Source organism: Equus quagga, chromosome 7, assembly GCF_021613505.1.
Source record: "Equus quagga isolate Etosha38 chromosome 7, UCLA_HA_Equagga_1.0, whole genome shotgun sequence".
NCBI lineage: Eukaryota > Metazoa > Chordata > Mammalia > Perissodactyla > Equidae > Equus > Equus quagga.
Window position 1 is genome coordinate 133,924,697 of NC_060273.1, and position 15,957 is coordinate 133,940,653.

Here is a 15,957-nt window from a genome sequence, read left to right on the forward strand (position 1 = left end):
AGGGATTTAATTCAGGGAACCGGAGGTTTACAAAATCGTCGAGAAGGCTGAGGAAGCAAAGGTCAGGGAAAGGTGTCGTTAGCTTCCCTCAGTCCGCAATTACAGGACTGTCAGAACACTGCCCCTGCTAACCTCGGCTTCCTACAACACCAGAAGAGGCAGTTTGTAGGCGGACACCCAGAAGTTACTGCCAGACCTCACAGCCGCCCCCTAGCAGAGCCCGTACGCTTGCGGGCTGCTGCCACGGGAGCAGCAACAAGTTCACGGCCCAGGTGCCTCTTACTGGCAGAAAATAAAGCAGAACTCTCATACTCAGGATTCTGAAGGATCCAGTTTTCAGACTTCCAGCCCTGCGACACGGGAGAAAATATGGATGGAACTAGGGGTGAGTGCTGGTTTCCAAGAAATACCCCCCCCGGCGTAGGGTGAACCGTGGCCCCCTAAAAACATATGTTCAGGTCCTACCCCCTGGAATCTGTGACTGTGATTTTATTTGGAAATAGAGTTTTTGCAGATGTCATCAGGTTAAAATGAGGTCGTACCAAGTTAGGGTGGGTCCTAATCCAATGATTGGTGTCCTTGTAAGGGGAAGGAAATTCGGACACAGAGACAGGGCAGACTGGCAAGTGAAGATGGAGGCCGAGATTGGAGTGGTGCATCTACACATCAAGCGGTGTCAAGGACAGCCAGCACCAACAAAGAGCCGAGGAAGGATCCTTCCCAGAGACTTCAGAGGGAAGCGGCCCTGCCACACCTTGGTCTCAGACTTCTAGTGTCCAGATCTGTGAGAGGGTGAATTTCTGCTGTTTTAAACTACCGGTTTGTGGAAACTGGTTCCAGCAGTCCTAGGAGGATAACACACTACCCCACACACACACACACCTTGTACACAGCCCAGTGCCCTCGTGCGCCGCTGTCACAGATCAGAGTGTGTTTGGGAGCAGAGGTTGGGGGTGAGAAGGTTGGCAGATGAACAACTACTCTTTCGGATGCGCTTCCCCTCCAGGTATCATCAAAGGAAGCAGGAAGATGACAGCCTTCCTGCAAAGCCACAGCCCAAACCGGACAGGAGAACCTAAAAGGTACCCTGGTTTCGCGACACACGGAAAGTTGGTTACTTCCCTACCCTTGATGATTGCTGAAGGAGCTGCGGATCGGGGGCACAAATTGGCACAAAAAGTGTTTTTCACTGATTTACTCGGTGTGCAGCTATGCTGATTTTTAAGCAGCTAGAAAATCCATTTCTAAAATAGAAGGGCTGTCTTCTAAAAGCGTATCTAGTTACTGAGTTCATGTTCTTGGATCACGGTGGTTTCAGGAGGGGAGAAGAGCCCGCCTCTGTTTTTCCCTCTGTCCCTCAGGCCGTAGATCCACGCGTCCCTCAGGCCCACTCCTCAGACCCCTCCTGCCCAGGACATTTCAGCATATTATTTGCTTCAAGGCTCGTCCTCTTCTTAGACAAGTTTCCCAGAATTAAACAGAAAAATCCCGGGAGTGGGCAGGTTGGCAGAAGGAAGAGAGAAGGCCCGTTCGGCTGTGTCGTGTGGGTGGAGGTAAGAAATCAGATGATGTCGCAAAGCTACAAATATTGTGAAAACCTAGTTCTTACGAAACGCATTTCCCTGGGCTGGAATCACAGAGACTATTTTCCCTGCATTTCCCTGGGCAGTATCTCTCCACTAGAGTAAATCTCAGAAATTACAAAATACACGTAAGTAGCAACTGCAGTCCTCGCCTTGGGGAGTCTGGACGGAGCACCCACTTTCATTGGCTATAGGGGAAGGTGGCCAAGAAACAGAGCTGGACTTCGTATATTTGGCCTCGTCTGAAAGCAGACTGCCTGGAGGTGGGAGACCGGAGCTGGCCGCTGGGGTAGCTTTCTAGCTGACAGTGATGGTGACGTGTGTTGGACAACACTAGTGGGTTCTCTTTGTCTTCAGCTCCAGAGAAGCTTGCTTTTGCAAGGACCACCTTCTAAGTCACATGTTTAGTCAGGATCAGAGTTGTTTCATGGGTGGACAATCTTACCACTGTTGCCAATTACCTGAAACTTCATGTCAAAAGACCATCAGAGGTGGGGCTTTTAGTTGCACGCTTTTCCTACTAACACCTGGCAAGGTCAAACACATGTTTAGTTTTGCCATTCTGACCTGTCTGGAGGGCTGGCAGGAAAAGGCGGCTCAGCAGTGAGCCCTGTGACACTGACATGCTCTGCCCTACGCCACACCCTTAGATACCAAGTCTCCGGGGCTCATCTTTGTGTGACACCTATCCAGGGTTGTCTTGAGTCTCCTCTGATGCCACCCCAGGAAAACACAGAGGCAACAACAAGCAGTAACTCCATATTTGCAGGTTTGACCTCAAGGTGAGTTCTTTCCCACATCAGAACTCATCACCATCAAGACGGTGGATTTTCTAACTAATAACCAGGACAGTGATCAGCCCTCCTCGTTTATCAGCGTATTGCTCATCCAAAATGTCAGGGGGTCTTCCGTGATCAGGTAGCTGTGTGCAGTTAAGTTATGTACCAAGCGTCTCCTGTCTCAGCCCCTTCTGGACAATCTAGGAGACACCCTGGCTCTGCTTTTGCATAAAACTGAGTCATCAGTAAGGAGTCTTCACAGGACTAGAGAGTCATCGGGCTCAAAGGAATTGATATTGAACCTCTTAACCTCAAGTTTGCGTCTCGATGTGCAGTAAACCAATCACTGAGCCACCCGTGCTTGGAGATGGAGAAAGGTTTATTCAAATTGGCCAAAACAAGAAGGTGAGGGGACGGGTTCCCCCAAATCCACCTTAACAAGAGAAGAAGGTGGGGGGGGTTAGAGAGCTGAGGGGCCCGGCAGGAGGGGTTTCAGAGAAACATGGGGGAAATCTGTGTTTCTTTCACTCCAGATACACCCTTGAGCAATCTGACTTTGGGCGTCAGCAGCAGCAGCTGGGGGCTGTCCTCTGGTGGTCCTTGAGGGTATTCTCTTCTTCTGTAGAGCAAGCTCCTTAATCCTCTGACCCGGGAATCACCCCTCAGGGTAAACAGGAAAACAGCAAATTGGCAAGATTAACTTCTTTTCATCTATGTCTGTGTTGGGAACAGCATTGCAAGGTCGAAAGGTAATGTTATTGAATATTTGCAGTGACCTTCAGGTACCCGGCTTCAGAATCTTCAGAAGTGTGTCAATCCACTCTCCCTGTGTTTAGACGGAAGTGCATGCAGACCATTCAGGAGAGTAGTCACATCTAATCCATGCCCACAACTATGGAGAATATGTTCAAATATATGTAAATACATCTAAAACACTAAGAGAAACGTGCCTCGTACCGTTCCAAGTAACTTACATGCATTATAGCTACTCTAGGAGGTGTTATCATTACTCTTCCCAGCTTATAAGGGTGTAACTCAAGATGGGGAGTGTTTAAAGACCTCATCCAAGTCAGCAGCAGAGGTGAGACTTAAACACAGGCATCCTCACCACCCCAGAGGGTCCTCGAGACTAAAGGAACTGTGTTCTTACTGTGGTTTTTCTTTTCACACAAATCCACAGGAGAGGGGGAAAACATTTTCCTCTACCCTCTTAGGTTCTGTGCCCAGGGCCCTGCAAATTAGACTGACAAAGACAGAGTAAACAGACAAAAGGTTGACTGCTACCTATGCATCCAGCAAACTTCATAGAAAAGTGAAGGGCCGGAAAAACAGATAGGCCTGGGCGCTTATATACTTTCTAACAAAGAATGATACATTGTGGAGAAGTGACAAGACAAAGGAAAAAGAGGTTTGAGCTGGAGGTGGCCACTTGTGGGAAGTGACAAGGAAATATGCGGGGGCACTAACGGAAGATAATGGTTATTTTAGGAGGCTTGTTTGCAGGCCCATCTCAGTGCCGACTGCCCACCTTCCTCACGGCCTTACAGCACCCCCGGGAGAGGGGACTTAGAGCAGGCCTCAGTTCTCAGGAGTTTCTGCTTTTAGTCGGAGAAGGGAGGATCTGAGAAGGTTTCTTTCAGCATCTGTTGATTATCCTTTGCCTCCAGCTCAAGACAGTTGTTACGCCAAAGGGGCACATCTCCGGGAAGCATATTCTCATCCCCTTCAAATCCAAGCCATCTTTCTTCCAATACAAGTTAGACTCAAAAATATTTTGAGTGTCTACAAGAGGGACATTCTTTTCCTCGTTTTTAATCAACTGGAGCCTACAAACCCCCTTTCTCACGTCCCCTCGCTGCTCCCCAGCCCCTCCCACAAGGCGGTTCTTCATGAAGTCTAATTTTAATGCCTCCCGTGGCAACGCAAGCCCTCGCTCCCTTATTCTGTCTCGAGGGAAAGCAGAACAGATGCTTTCTACGTTTTTTCCGTGGTTGAAGATTGCTGACGAGTGTGCGTGTGTGTGTGGGTGTGTGTATGCGTATGTGTGACATTTCTAACTACAGAGAAGAAGATGACTTTCCCGTCAGGAGTTTAGGGGAGACTGGCCCTTGGCAGAGCCGCTCAGCTTCCCTACACATTCAACTTGTCTCACCTGCATTGGTAACTGGCACGGTCTACCTGGAAGATTTGGTGGGACACGTATGCCACCACCACCACCCGAGTTAATCGTCTTCTGAGACTCCTAAAGTGCCAACCACACTCTGGACTTAGGAATAAACAGTTTCTAGCCCTCACCACCTGCAGTTCATGGCCCAGACTGGTCACAGTGAGAAAATTTACCACAACATCCAAGCTTGGAGTAATGAAGACAACAGAACCTCAGAGGAACCATTTGTCTCCGAAAACGCCCCCCAGGAATCAGCAGAATGAACTTTCTCAGAAGCCGCAGCAGGTCTGGCTCGAGGGCAGGTGAGTTATACTAAGTAAGACAGGATGCGTTTCTGAACTCCTCCATTCAAAGTTAGACACGTTTCAAAGGGGAAACATTGCCTTCGCTGACTCTGATTTTTAAAATCATTAAAATTGTTTAACTACCTAATTCTACAGAGGCCTCTGGAGGGCTAGCTAAACAAGCGTTTATGATTCTAACCATCCTGAGCCATGAGCAGTAGCTGCACACTAAGTACTGTTGCCAGTCTCAGTTCTCCTTCCCAGTGCTGACACATCCTGGAAGGTCACAGGCGAGAACACGCTCATTTCAAACACCCAAATATAAGCCAGTATGATGTGGATTAAGGCTGCCCCAGGGAGAGAAGCCCAAGGCGTCCCGGCCTACATGTCCATCTATATGACCCGATTCATACCTAAAGTTATACAACCACACGATAACCAGACCCCACCTGCACTGATACCATTTTAACGACTTTTTACATCTTTCCTTTGTCTAGTAAAAATAAGTCGTGTACCCATGCCTTATAAATTTAGCCCTAACCCTCAACACATTGCAGCTCTTCACTGCCCATGGGTTCTGTCCCCATGTTTGCAGCCCTTCACTGTCCATGGGTCCTGTCCCCACGCTGCAGCTCTTCACTGCCCATGGGTCCAGTCCCCATGCATACAGCCATTCACTGCCCATGGGTTCTGTCCCCATGCTATGCTCTGAATAAAAGAGCACTACCACCAGACCTTGAGAGTCCAAGAAATCTTTCTTTCAACTCTTCGGCTCACGGAGTAGAATGGTTTTTGGGCATCAGGGCACTAAAGCTGACCTTTTGGAACACGTGGAAGCAGAAACACAACTATTCTCCATAGCCAAGAGACCATACTACCGGTTAACTTCTATCTTTAGGAAAACAAGTGAGCGAAATTGTGTTTGGCCAAGTTTTAATTTTTTTGCCCCGTCACCGTCAGCGCCATGACCACCGTGCGCTGTGGTGTATGTTCTCGCACCGAGTGGACATCAGCGCTCCCTGGACAACTGCAAGTTGTAAGCTTAGGAGTTCGCCTTGTTTTGGGAGTTCCTCCAGCAATTTTGATGATCAGCCAGGTTTGGGAAGCAGGGGTTAAGGGAAGACTCTAAACAGAATTGAGGTCTGGGCCAAGAGAGGCCTGGGGCCCAGCAAGGCTGTCTCAAGGAGGAGAGAGAACCAGAAGAGGAAGAGGAGGGAGAGGGGTGGGCGGTGGAGGAAAGAGGCGCTGGATGGGAGGGCAGACAGCCAGGAGCTTAGGAACTGCTCAGCCAGGAGCAGGCTCGGGGGTGGCTGGGGGATGAAGCCAAGCACACGGATTCATGGTCTGGGGTGCCGTGCAGGGGGAGCGTGCGCCCAGTATCTGGCCGTGAACCCGGGCTCTGCCACCTGCAAGCTGCGGGACCCTGGGCAAGCGACGTACCCCTCCAGGTCTCAGTTTCCTCACTTCTAAAATGGGGCTAACAGAGGGATGCTGAAAGGAGTAGAAGAGCTTTATATGCTTAGCACAGAGCCTGTGCTAAGTTCCTAGTGCCCAGGAGATACTGCTGTCTCTCCCCCTGCGACCAAGGCACCCAGCTGGTGACCTGTGTCCAGAAACTACATCTTTAGTAGTATACATTTTAGCATACATTTTAAGGACTACATGATGCATGTTGGTGGTCAAACCCACGGCCTGGACCTTGTGAACACCTCGCACTAACCCACTGGCCATCCAGTCACCAACACGCAAAGCAGGGGGACCAAAGTTTAAAGACTGCAATGATCTAGAGGAACTCGGCACAATTCCTCAGTAACTGTTGGGAAATCTGTCGCACATGGTGAAGGATACCAGTGATACGGGCTGAGGGAGATACAAAGCTGCTTATACCTGACACTCACTGTCCTGGTGGTCCCTCAGGAGCGTCCAACTGAGTCCCATCACGGCCCCACACTTCTCGGAGCTGCATTCCACTTGCCCGCCACACAGGCCTCCTAACACTTCTGCAGGGAAGGGCCAGGGTGACACAGAGTAGTGACAGCAGGCAGCAAAGCTGTGGGGAACGGGGGGTCCCTATTACAGTCTCCTCATCAGCATTATTTACCCACATGGCCATTCAGAGATTCTGGGAACATGAATTTAAAGTCACCAGTAAGTAGGCGGTGTATCTCGAATGCTTCGTAACTTATGCCAGAAAGAGGAAAGCTTTGTTTTACTTATTTTTGTGTATGGGGATTTTATTTATGTGTTTTGTTTTGTTAGGAAGGGAGGGAGTAAGGAAGAAGGGGCGATAAATATTTACTGATAGCCAATGGGCTCTTCCTGAGAGAGCTATAACGACCAGGGAAGCAACGAGTCCAATGCCCAGAGTCCAACGCCCTTGGACCTCACCCCTCCTGGACCGTCCCCAGGGAGGGGCGCAGGCCCTGGGCCAACCTGAGCTACAAGCCAGGCTCACTCAGGACTGTTTATACTGCTGGGCTGTTGGGCGGAGCTCTTCCAAGTTGGTATTTCCAGCTCTTTCTAATTCAAAACAGTTCTTGACAGCCCTGGGCTGTAACCGTGTATAAGTAAGTGCTTTCACATGTCCAGTCTCACCCAATGCCTAGAATAAAACAATATTAGTTATCCTGGATTAGTCCATCCACTGAAATAAATTAGTCAGTAGTAGCCATGCATTGTTCTCCTTTGCATTGTAGGAGAGGGGTTTGGCTTCTTAGTCAAGGATTCAGTCTTATCTATCCCTTGGAAAGACAAAACCCAGCTGTAACCGTGACTTCAGCTGTGCTTGTTTTAAACCTGTTCCAAGACTCTCTTCCCCATTAAGGACTCTGGTTTCAGGGTGCCCTCTCTCCAGTTTCAATGGCATTATGAATTATGGATACACCATCCGCTGTGAGGCCCACACTCACCGATATCAAACAATCCTGATGAAATCCTGCAGCCAGCTTAGGTTGTTTTCCAGGGACTCAGACTACTGATAGAGCAGCCCCAACCGCCGAAGCCCGCGCCTGGTGAGGAGTGTCTTTATTTGCTGAGAAAGTATGAGTTTGCTAGGGTCACTGTGGATGATCACCAAACGTTGAGAAGGAAATGGAGGTGGGGAGCGAGTGGGATCAAGGACGGCAGACCCTTAAATCCTATTTCTCGGGGATTTATCTTGCACTAGGATGAATTTGGGGGTCGGGAGGGGAGGAATGACCGTTGGCCTCAATATTTTCCTTCTGGCCACATCAGATGAAAATCTGTATTAAAATCAACTTCGGTGGGTAACTAGTCACCCAGTTGGCACCAAAATAAATTTCTTAATAGTCAGAAAGTATTATGTTAAAAAACAACTTTTCAAAAGAGTGGTCTAGACGCTCCTGGGGCTTTAAACACTGCTGCGTTATAGTATAAGACATGGCCACGATGTTGGGCTACCCTACATTCTTGCTCTTTCCTCTGTTTTCCTAGAACTTCTATGTAAACGTGAGACTCAGAAACTGAGAGTAGAGGTCAGCTGAGTCATGGAACCCTTAGATTTCCTTCATTTCTCCCTCATAGTTTCTTCCTTTTCCAACTACAAAACTGATATACGTTCAATGCAGAAAATTTGGAAAACACAAAAAGTATGAAGAAAAAAATTACCCATAATCCTACACCCAGAGGTAACTATTATCAATACCGTATGTCCTTCTAGTCTTTTTTCCTTGCATATATATATATATATATATATATATATACATACTTACACACATTTTTCACAAAACTGATGACACTATGTATTTTTATACATTACTTCTGTCACTTAGCAAATTATCATAAACATTTTTCTGAGATGGTAAATTTGACTTTTAATGGCTGGATAGTATTCCATCTTATGGATGTACACAATTTACCTAAAACATCCACCATGATTGTGTATATTAGGTTGTTTCACTATTATAAAAAGTCTGAGGAATATCTTTTTGCATTGCTATTTGGCCATAAGTGCTGATTTCTTCGGGATGGATTCCATAAGGCAGACTTGCCAAGCTTTTACTCATGGCATCAAAATTACCTCCAGAAACGCGGTGCCTGTCAACCCTCTCCCAACCTTGAGTGGAAGGGCCCATGCTGCCAGTACCCTCACTGTCACTGGATATTATAATTTTTAAATGATAATTTGTTGGTTTGATACCAAAATTTAAAAATGGAAACTATCTCATTGCTTTCACTTCCATTTTTTTATTCTGAAACACATTTTTCTTTTATATCCTATTAACATTTTTCTTTTGTGACTTTTTCATTTGTGCTACTTGCCATTTTTACACTGAGCTGTTTACACCTTTCCCATAGGTTTGTGAGCACTCTTCTTCTTAAAATAAAGTCAGTGTTTTGTCTGTCATTTATTTTATAATATGTTTCCCAATTTCTCCTTTGTTCATGATGTTTCATAACACCACAAGTTTCTAATTTCTATGTATTTAACTATTATTCTTGTCCTTTCTTTTCCACCATACCTGGCCCTTCCCCTTCTCAACCTCAAGATTACATAGAATTCATCTGATTTTGCTTTTTCTTATGTTTTCATGTTTCTGTGCTTAATTTTTTATCAATGAAGAATTTATTTTAGGTGAGTCTTGAGTTGAGGAAGCTGACATGACTGTTTCCCGGGTGACTGAAACGTCCTCTGTGGGGTCGTTGGCCTTTCCCCTCTGATTTGAAATGGAAACTTTGGTACAGACTAACCTTTAAATATAGATGTAAGATTTATTTGTAGACTTTTAAACCTTTTCTATTTTTTTTCGTTTTGTGTATTTATCCGCCAGTAATAATATTTAACCGATTTGACTTTATAAATGTGTGTTGACATCTGGAGGTGATGGATATCCCGCTATTCCTACTTTAACATTTGTTATTACTGTTCTCATTGTTTAGTCTCCCAGATAAACTGGAGAATCATTCTTAAGTTAGAAAATAATGTTTGTGTTTTGATTGGAATCGTGTAATTAATTTATAATTAATTTTGAGAGAATTGACATCTCTGCAATAGTGAGACGGCGTCCGGGAGCACGGCCCCCACCTGGCTGCCTTTCAAGGTCTGCGCTTCCCTTTTAGACCTGCTTTCACTTGAGTAAGAATTTTTCTCCCCAGTTATTTCATATTTTGGATGACTATTTTGAATGTTAAGGAAACTATTGATTTGGGCCATTTTACTGTATTCTCTTATTAATTCTGAAGAGTTTTTCATTGGTGGTATTGAATTCTTCCAGTTGGTCAATCTTGTGATCCATAAATAATGATAATTCTGTCTCTTCTTTTCCAACGTTTGGATTCATTTTTTTTTTTATGTCTAATTGCTTTCTATCATTTCCAGAATGATGGTGAACAATAATGGTTAACATTCTTGTTAGCTTTTTACTTTAATGAGAATGATAATAGCTAATATTCTTTAGGGGCTGATGATCTGCAAGACACAGTTCTAAGCAATTTAGGTGTCAACCCACTGAATCCAACCAACAGCCCTTCGAGGTAAGTACTATTATTATTGCCGTTTTACGGGGAGAGAAACTGAGACACAGAGACACTGAGTAATTTGCCCAAGGTCATTCTGCAAGTAACCAGCAGAAGCAAGCTTTGAATCCAGGCATTCCAATGAGCAGGGTGGAGGTGACCTACAGCCTGCTCTAGCTTAATGACTGAGGGACCCTCCTGTCATGGACTCGGGTAGGATAGAGGTTGAAAGGGCTCGACTCCCCTCAGCAATACCTCTAGCGTCTCATACTGCCAGTGCTAGCCTAATGGACAGCCACACTTGGGCCCCCTAGTGTCCGTGGGGATGATGAGATTCCAGAAGAGCAGAGGCCAGGGTAGGTCATCATTATCATTACGGACAGCAAGGTCACAATGGCCACTGGGGCTGCCATGGTGTTCCTGAGGACAAGACAGATGCGCAGCCAACAAATGTATTGCTTGATCTATATGATCACAAGAGATTAAAAGTGGGTGAGCAGACAGCTGACATCAGCTACCCGAGTGGAAAGTCATGATCGCTCACTCGGTTTCCAGACCTGAGCCCATTCTCAGATCTAGAACCAATCAATTGAAGGAGTGCCTGGGTCCTCATGGAGAATCCTGCAACACCATAGCAGTAACTCCACCAGCCCTTCCCAAAGCAACAGAGCCATTCACCAGAGAATTATGCACCAGAGAAAGGAGAACATCATGTGATTTTCAAGGGCTGTGTGTATAGGATGTGAGTTGGCACTAACACTTAGGAGCCCAGAATAGCATCAGGGCCCATGTGTGACAGAAGGAGCTTGGAGGCCGGGGAAGAAGTGGAGTCTGGACCCCAGTTCGTGTTATTCTAGGTCTGCTGTGTTTGTTGCCTCCCTGTGGTCATTTCTCTAGCCCCTGAGTGCATAGTCTGCTGGAATATGCATTGGTGGACTGTCACATTGGTTGCCCGCCCTCTGGAATAAGAGCCGTGCGCTAGTTATTAAGCTGGTGTCTCTCAGCTTCAACCCCACCCCTCCTCCGTGTCCTGCTCTGTGATGCTGGGGCTGGAGCTCTGCAAACCACATTTCTGCTTTGCCAGCTGGCTCTGCACTCTGCCCTGCCAATCGGGGATACCAGCGGGATAAGGAGCTGTGCTTCCTATTGGCTTTGTGCTCCTGTCAGCATCGCTCAGTCTCATTCCTCACCGGCCTTGGCAGTTTGCCGCAGTCACAGCCGTTGGGTCCAGTTTGCAGCTTTTCCAACACCTGCAGGATCACCTGGAGTGGCCCTCAGAAATACCAGCTCCAGCTGGCCGGGGCCTCCTCGGAGTTCTGGACCGCAGCCCCGTGGGCCCCTGCTTTGAGCTCAGAGCCCTCAGCACCAGCTGACTAGTGGCCCCTTTCAAAGGTCTGAGTTTCAGTTCCTGCTCCAAGCTTCTAAGTGTGAATAATTCCAACTTCTTCCCCTGTCCCCAGCCATGACAATGGGATCCGCCACCTGCAGTTTCAAGGAGACCTCAGTGTTCTCTCTTGGCCCTCTCAGCTTTTCAATAACTACTTCTCAATTGTTTACATTAAACTCTCTCCGTTAAAATGACATGTGTGGTATCTGTCTCCTGACTGGATCCTGACTCATACGTTGTAAGAAAAGCAGGTGAAAACCTTCAAATTGCCCCTGTTGGCCACTGACAAGACAATGGAAGCAATGCTCCACCATGAGGAGAATGGCAGAGACTGGGGCCCCCTCAAAGACTCTAGAAGGCCCCAGGAGTCTAGGAGGTGATCCTCATCGTATTCCCATTTAGTTCACAGTCAGTCCCCCAGAAAAAGCCAAACGGATCACGCTGCTGCTGGTGGTCAACTGTAAACTTGACCAGGTGCTAACCCCAGCGACAGCTGCTGCTCCAGATGCAGCGTCTTTATTTACTCCAACAGACCAGCATGGCCTCTGGCGCTTGGGATGAGGCTACTGAACTGGAAAATGTGTTCTTTTCAACCCCCACTGGAAAGGAGCTCAAAAGCAGTTTGCTGTCACTTGGAACAGACAGAAATAAGCATTCACTGCCGTGCCCTCGGGGTTCTGTTAACCTCCCTGCTCTGTGTCACAATAGACTTTAACAGGATCTTGATCATCTGGTTCTTCTATAGAGGGTCTTAGGGCTTCACTATACCCACGGCTCCTTTAATCGTGTTGGGAGCAGGAAGGGCCAAGTACTCTGGGTGCAGGGGTCACGCGCACGTGGTCAGAGAGCAGGAGGGGAACCTCACAAACAGTCGAGGGCTTTGCCTTGGTCAGTGAAGGTTTCCGGGCTCCAGTGGTCTGGGACACGCCAGGTCACTCCAAGCAGACAAATTAGTGTCCTCTGTACCTCCTACCACTAAGAAAGTGGCACAATGCTTGGCAGAGATTTTCACATTTCGAAGATTGCATCCATCACACTTGAATACTGCTCCAACCCATTTGTTAGCGAGCCCAGAAGGCCGTCGGCTTTGAGTGGGTGTTATTGGTTACACTGTGTCCCCCAAAATCGAGATGCCAAAGCTCTAACCTCCAGGACCTCAGAATGCGACAATGTTTGGACATAGGGCCTTTAAAGAGGGGATTAAGTTAGAACGACATCACTGGGTTGTGCCCTCGTGCAGTCTGACTGACGTCCTTATGAGAAGAGGAGATCTGGACACAGAGAGACAGCAGGGCACACACACAGAGGAAAGGCCATGTGAGGACGCAGCAAGAAGGCGGCCATCGGCAAGCTAAGGAGAGAGCCCTCAGGAGAAAGCAAACCTGCCGACACCTTGATCTCAGCCTTCCAGCCTCCAGAGCTGTGAGACGATAAAGTTCTGTTGTTTAAGCTGCAGGCCTCTGGTACTTGGTGATGGCAGCCCTAACAAATGAACCCAGAGGGCCTGGAGCAAGAGAGAGCTCTGCAGCAGGTCCACGTGTGGCACAGGCAGCCCCAGCATTAGGCTCCAGGACCCCGAGGGTCCCATGGCGCTAGACCGTACACTGACAAACCTCCATAGGAGAAGCACAAGGCAGACCCTGGAGGTCTGGAGCAAGCTCAGCCGTCTGGAGCAGAGAGCTCTCCACTGCTCAGAAAGCAGCTCCTGAACGTTTCTGGGCCCATGGCGTGACTGCACACCTGAGCATGGTACCTCGAGTGACTGTGCAACCAGCACTGTCTTTACACGTTGGGTGTTATCAGAACCAGCAGGCCACAGAGGGTGCATGGAAGAAATCGATCACATCCTGGACTTAGATCCCCTCAGAGATAAATGCCCAGGTTGCTTCACCAGGTAAGCAGCCTCAGCCTGCAGAAACGCTGGCCAAGGGGGCAGGCCTTTGCAAAGGCTGGAAGAGAAGGAGGCGACGGATGGATGTCTTGGGACCACTCAGCAGCAGCAGCGAGACCTTGGCCCACCCATCTTCCTGTCGTTGGTTCTTTTTCTTTATCTGTGTGACCTTGAAGAATCAGTGGCAGGACAGAGAGAGCTAACCCGGGCACGGGGTTGTGAGTGGTGCAGAGTCTGGATGGCAGCAGATGCTGTCGGGGGCCTGCCCACAGCCCTCACCCTTAGCGCTTCAGAGCGCACAACCTTCCACCTGTCAGCACCTGCGGGTTTTCTCTGGCCTCCAGGGCAACTCTACTCCTGCGCACAGCACCTGGAGGTGCCAGGGAAATTGCACCACGTCCCCCGGAGCCACCTTAACTGATAACTGATGGGGACCGGTGCAAACATCCCTGCTCCCTCACCTCTTAGGTGGGACGACTCTGAGCCCTGTGTTTTAGGGGCGCACTCAGAGTTCCCCAGAGGGATTAACTTCCAGTCCCTTCAAGGGCTACTTGCTTGATAAGAACCTTGATGTGCCTCCCTCTCTTCCCTGTGTCCCTTACTCCCCTACCACAAATTCCTGGGATCATCTCCAAAATAAATGATTTGCTTTATTCTCTCAGTGTCTGCTTCTGGGGGAACTCAAGCTACAATAAGACGCTGCAACCACCAAAACAGACAATCTCTAGTCAACACACATCCCTAATTCCTTCTCGTTGCTGTCCATGTTGTCTCTCTTATGTGTGCAGAAAAATCAGGTAGTGGGCTGGAGAAGCGATGGCAAAAGCATAGTCTGGCCACTAACTGGACCATCCCCTGCAAGGTAAGGCAATGACGCTGCTTTCTGGGGTACAGCCTCGCGTCTCCGGCTAAGGCAGTGGAGAGTCGAGAATGTATTGTCTCCCTACAATCTTCAGTTGTGGCTCTTCCGTGAGCTGAAACCTGGGTGTGCCACAGGCAGTCCTTAAGTCTGCCCCTTTGCTTTGTATCTAATAAGAAGAGCTCCTCCAGGATCCTGGCATTTGTTCCATCAGTGTTCTTTGTGGTCATCATTGTAAATTTCCACATTTTCTGCACTGTCATGGCATTTTAATGAAAGTTGAATGAGACTGCACAGTGGAGGCTGCAAGCCATGTGACATTTTGTTTTGAACATCTGCAGTATTGTATCTCAAGAAGCAGGAGGGCCATAAAATGGAAGAAGGAACTCCAAAAGCTCACGGAGCTCGTCTTCCTGGAGTAAGGGCGTCTTTCCACATGGAGCCACAGCAGAGAGGTACTGTCAGTAGTAGTGAGCGGCATTGGGTGCAGAGCTGGAAATTCAAGTGCCCATTAGCATGGTTCCTCAAATGATTCCGATGAAAATTATTCATGAGCTTGGGAGAGAGTGAGACAGAGAGAGAGAGAAAAATTGGGAAAGAGAGGTGGCTCTGCATTTCAAAAGGGCCCTAAGTCATAATTGTTTCTCCAGAGACCTAAACTGGTCTTCCAATAATGCTTGAAATATTTTGAGAAGAATTGAAAAACTATTTCATTTTGAAGTCAGCATCCCCAACTATTTCATTCTGCAAGTGACATTTTAATGGCTAAACAATCACAGTGCTGCAATAAATTCTGGAAGTGTAAGGGTTATTTTCCTTTTGGGCTAGGTCATGATTGAAGTGATTTTTCATTGGTTAAGTTCCATTATTATCTGGGTGACACTTCTTGTAATAATAACCCTGCTTTGTTCTCCATCTTGTCATATTTATCTTTCTTGACCAGCTGCCATTCACACTCTGACCCTGTGACGGTAGCTGGTCTGCCCAGACCTTTGCAGCTATTAAACCCAAGGGGGCTAATAAGCTACAGACCCACGCCAACCCTAATCAGCTCTGTCCAACAGCTGCAGAAAGAGGCAGGTCTTGGTGATCTTTCCATCTGAGAGAGAGGAAAAATCAAACAGAAAGTACCTTGGAAAATCCAAGAAGCTTCTCAGCCAGACTGAAATCGCACTTGAGCACTTCCGAAGCCGTCCCGTGCGACTCTGCACACCTACTCTGCGGATGATGATGTTGGTTTAAAGATTCGAACACTTACTCAGTGTGATGCGCCCAAAAGGTGCTAGGAGCTGAAGAGTCATGGGACCAGATAAATGAGCCGGGGCTAGCAATGAGATGCATTACACATTTCAGAATAAAACATCTGGGTGACCTAGATACCTAATCTTCCTGAGTCCTCCGTTTAAGATTGTCTGGGAAGATGCTTTGAAATCAGGTCATAATCATATCGTTTTATTCAGCAAGGAAAATCCCACAGAACAGTGTTTGTTTAACTCTAACCACATTAAGATTACCTGGAGAGGTCATCTCAA

The 15,957-nt window shown here is 47.6% G+C and overlaps 1 long non-coding RNA gene across 2 annotated transcripts; it reads left to right on the forward strand.

Moving 5' to 3' along the window:
- The first annotated feature begins 204 nt into the window (after window positions 1–204).
- On the forward strand, window positions 205–14,340 carry LOC124242857 (uncharacterized). Of its 2 annotated transcripts, XR_006889526.1 has the most exons (5): window positions 205–385; window positions 1,007–1,082; window positions 1,362–1,553; window positions 2,896–4,831; window positions 10,231–14,340. It is a non-coding gene; the product is annotated as an uncharacterized LOC124242857 (long non-coding RNA). The 2 variants fall into 2 exon arrangements; XR_006889527.1 differs by lacking the exons at window positions 205–385; window positions 1,007–1,082; window positions 1,362–1,553 and adding an exon at window positions 1,936–2,365.
- Window positions 14,341–15,957: the final 1,617 nt, after the last annotated feature.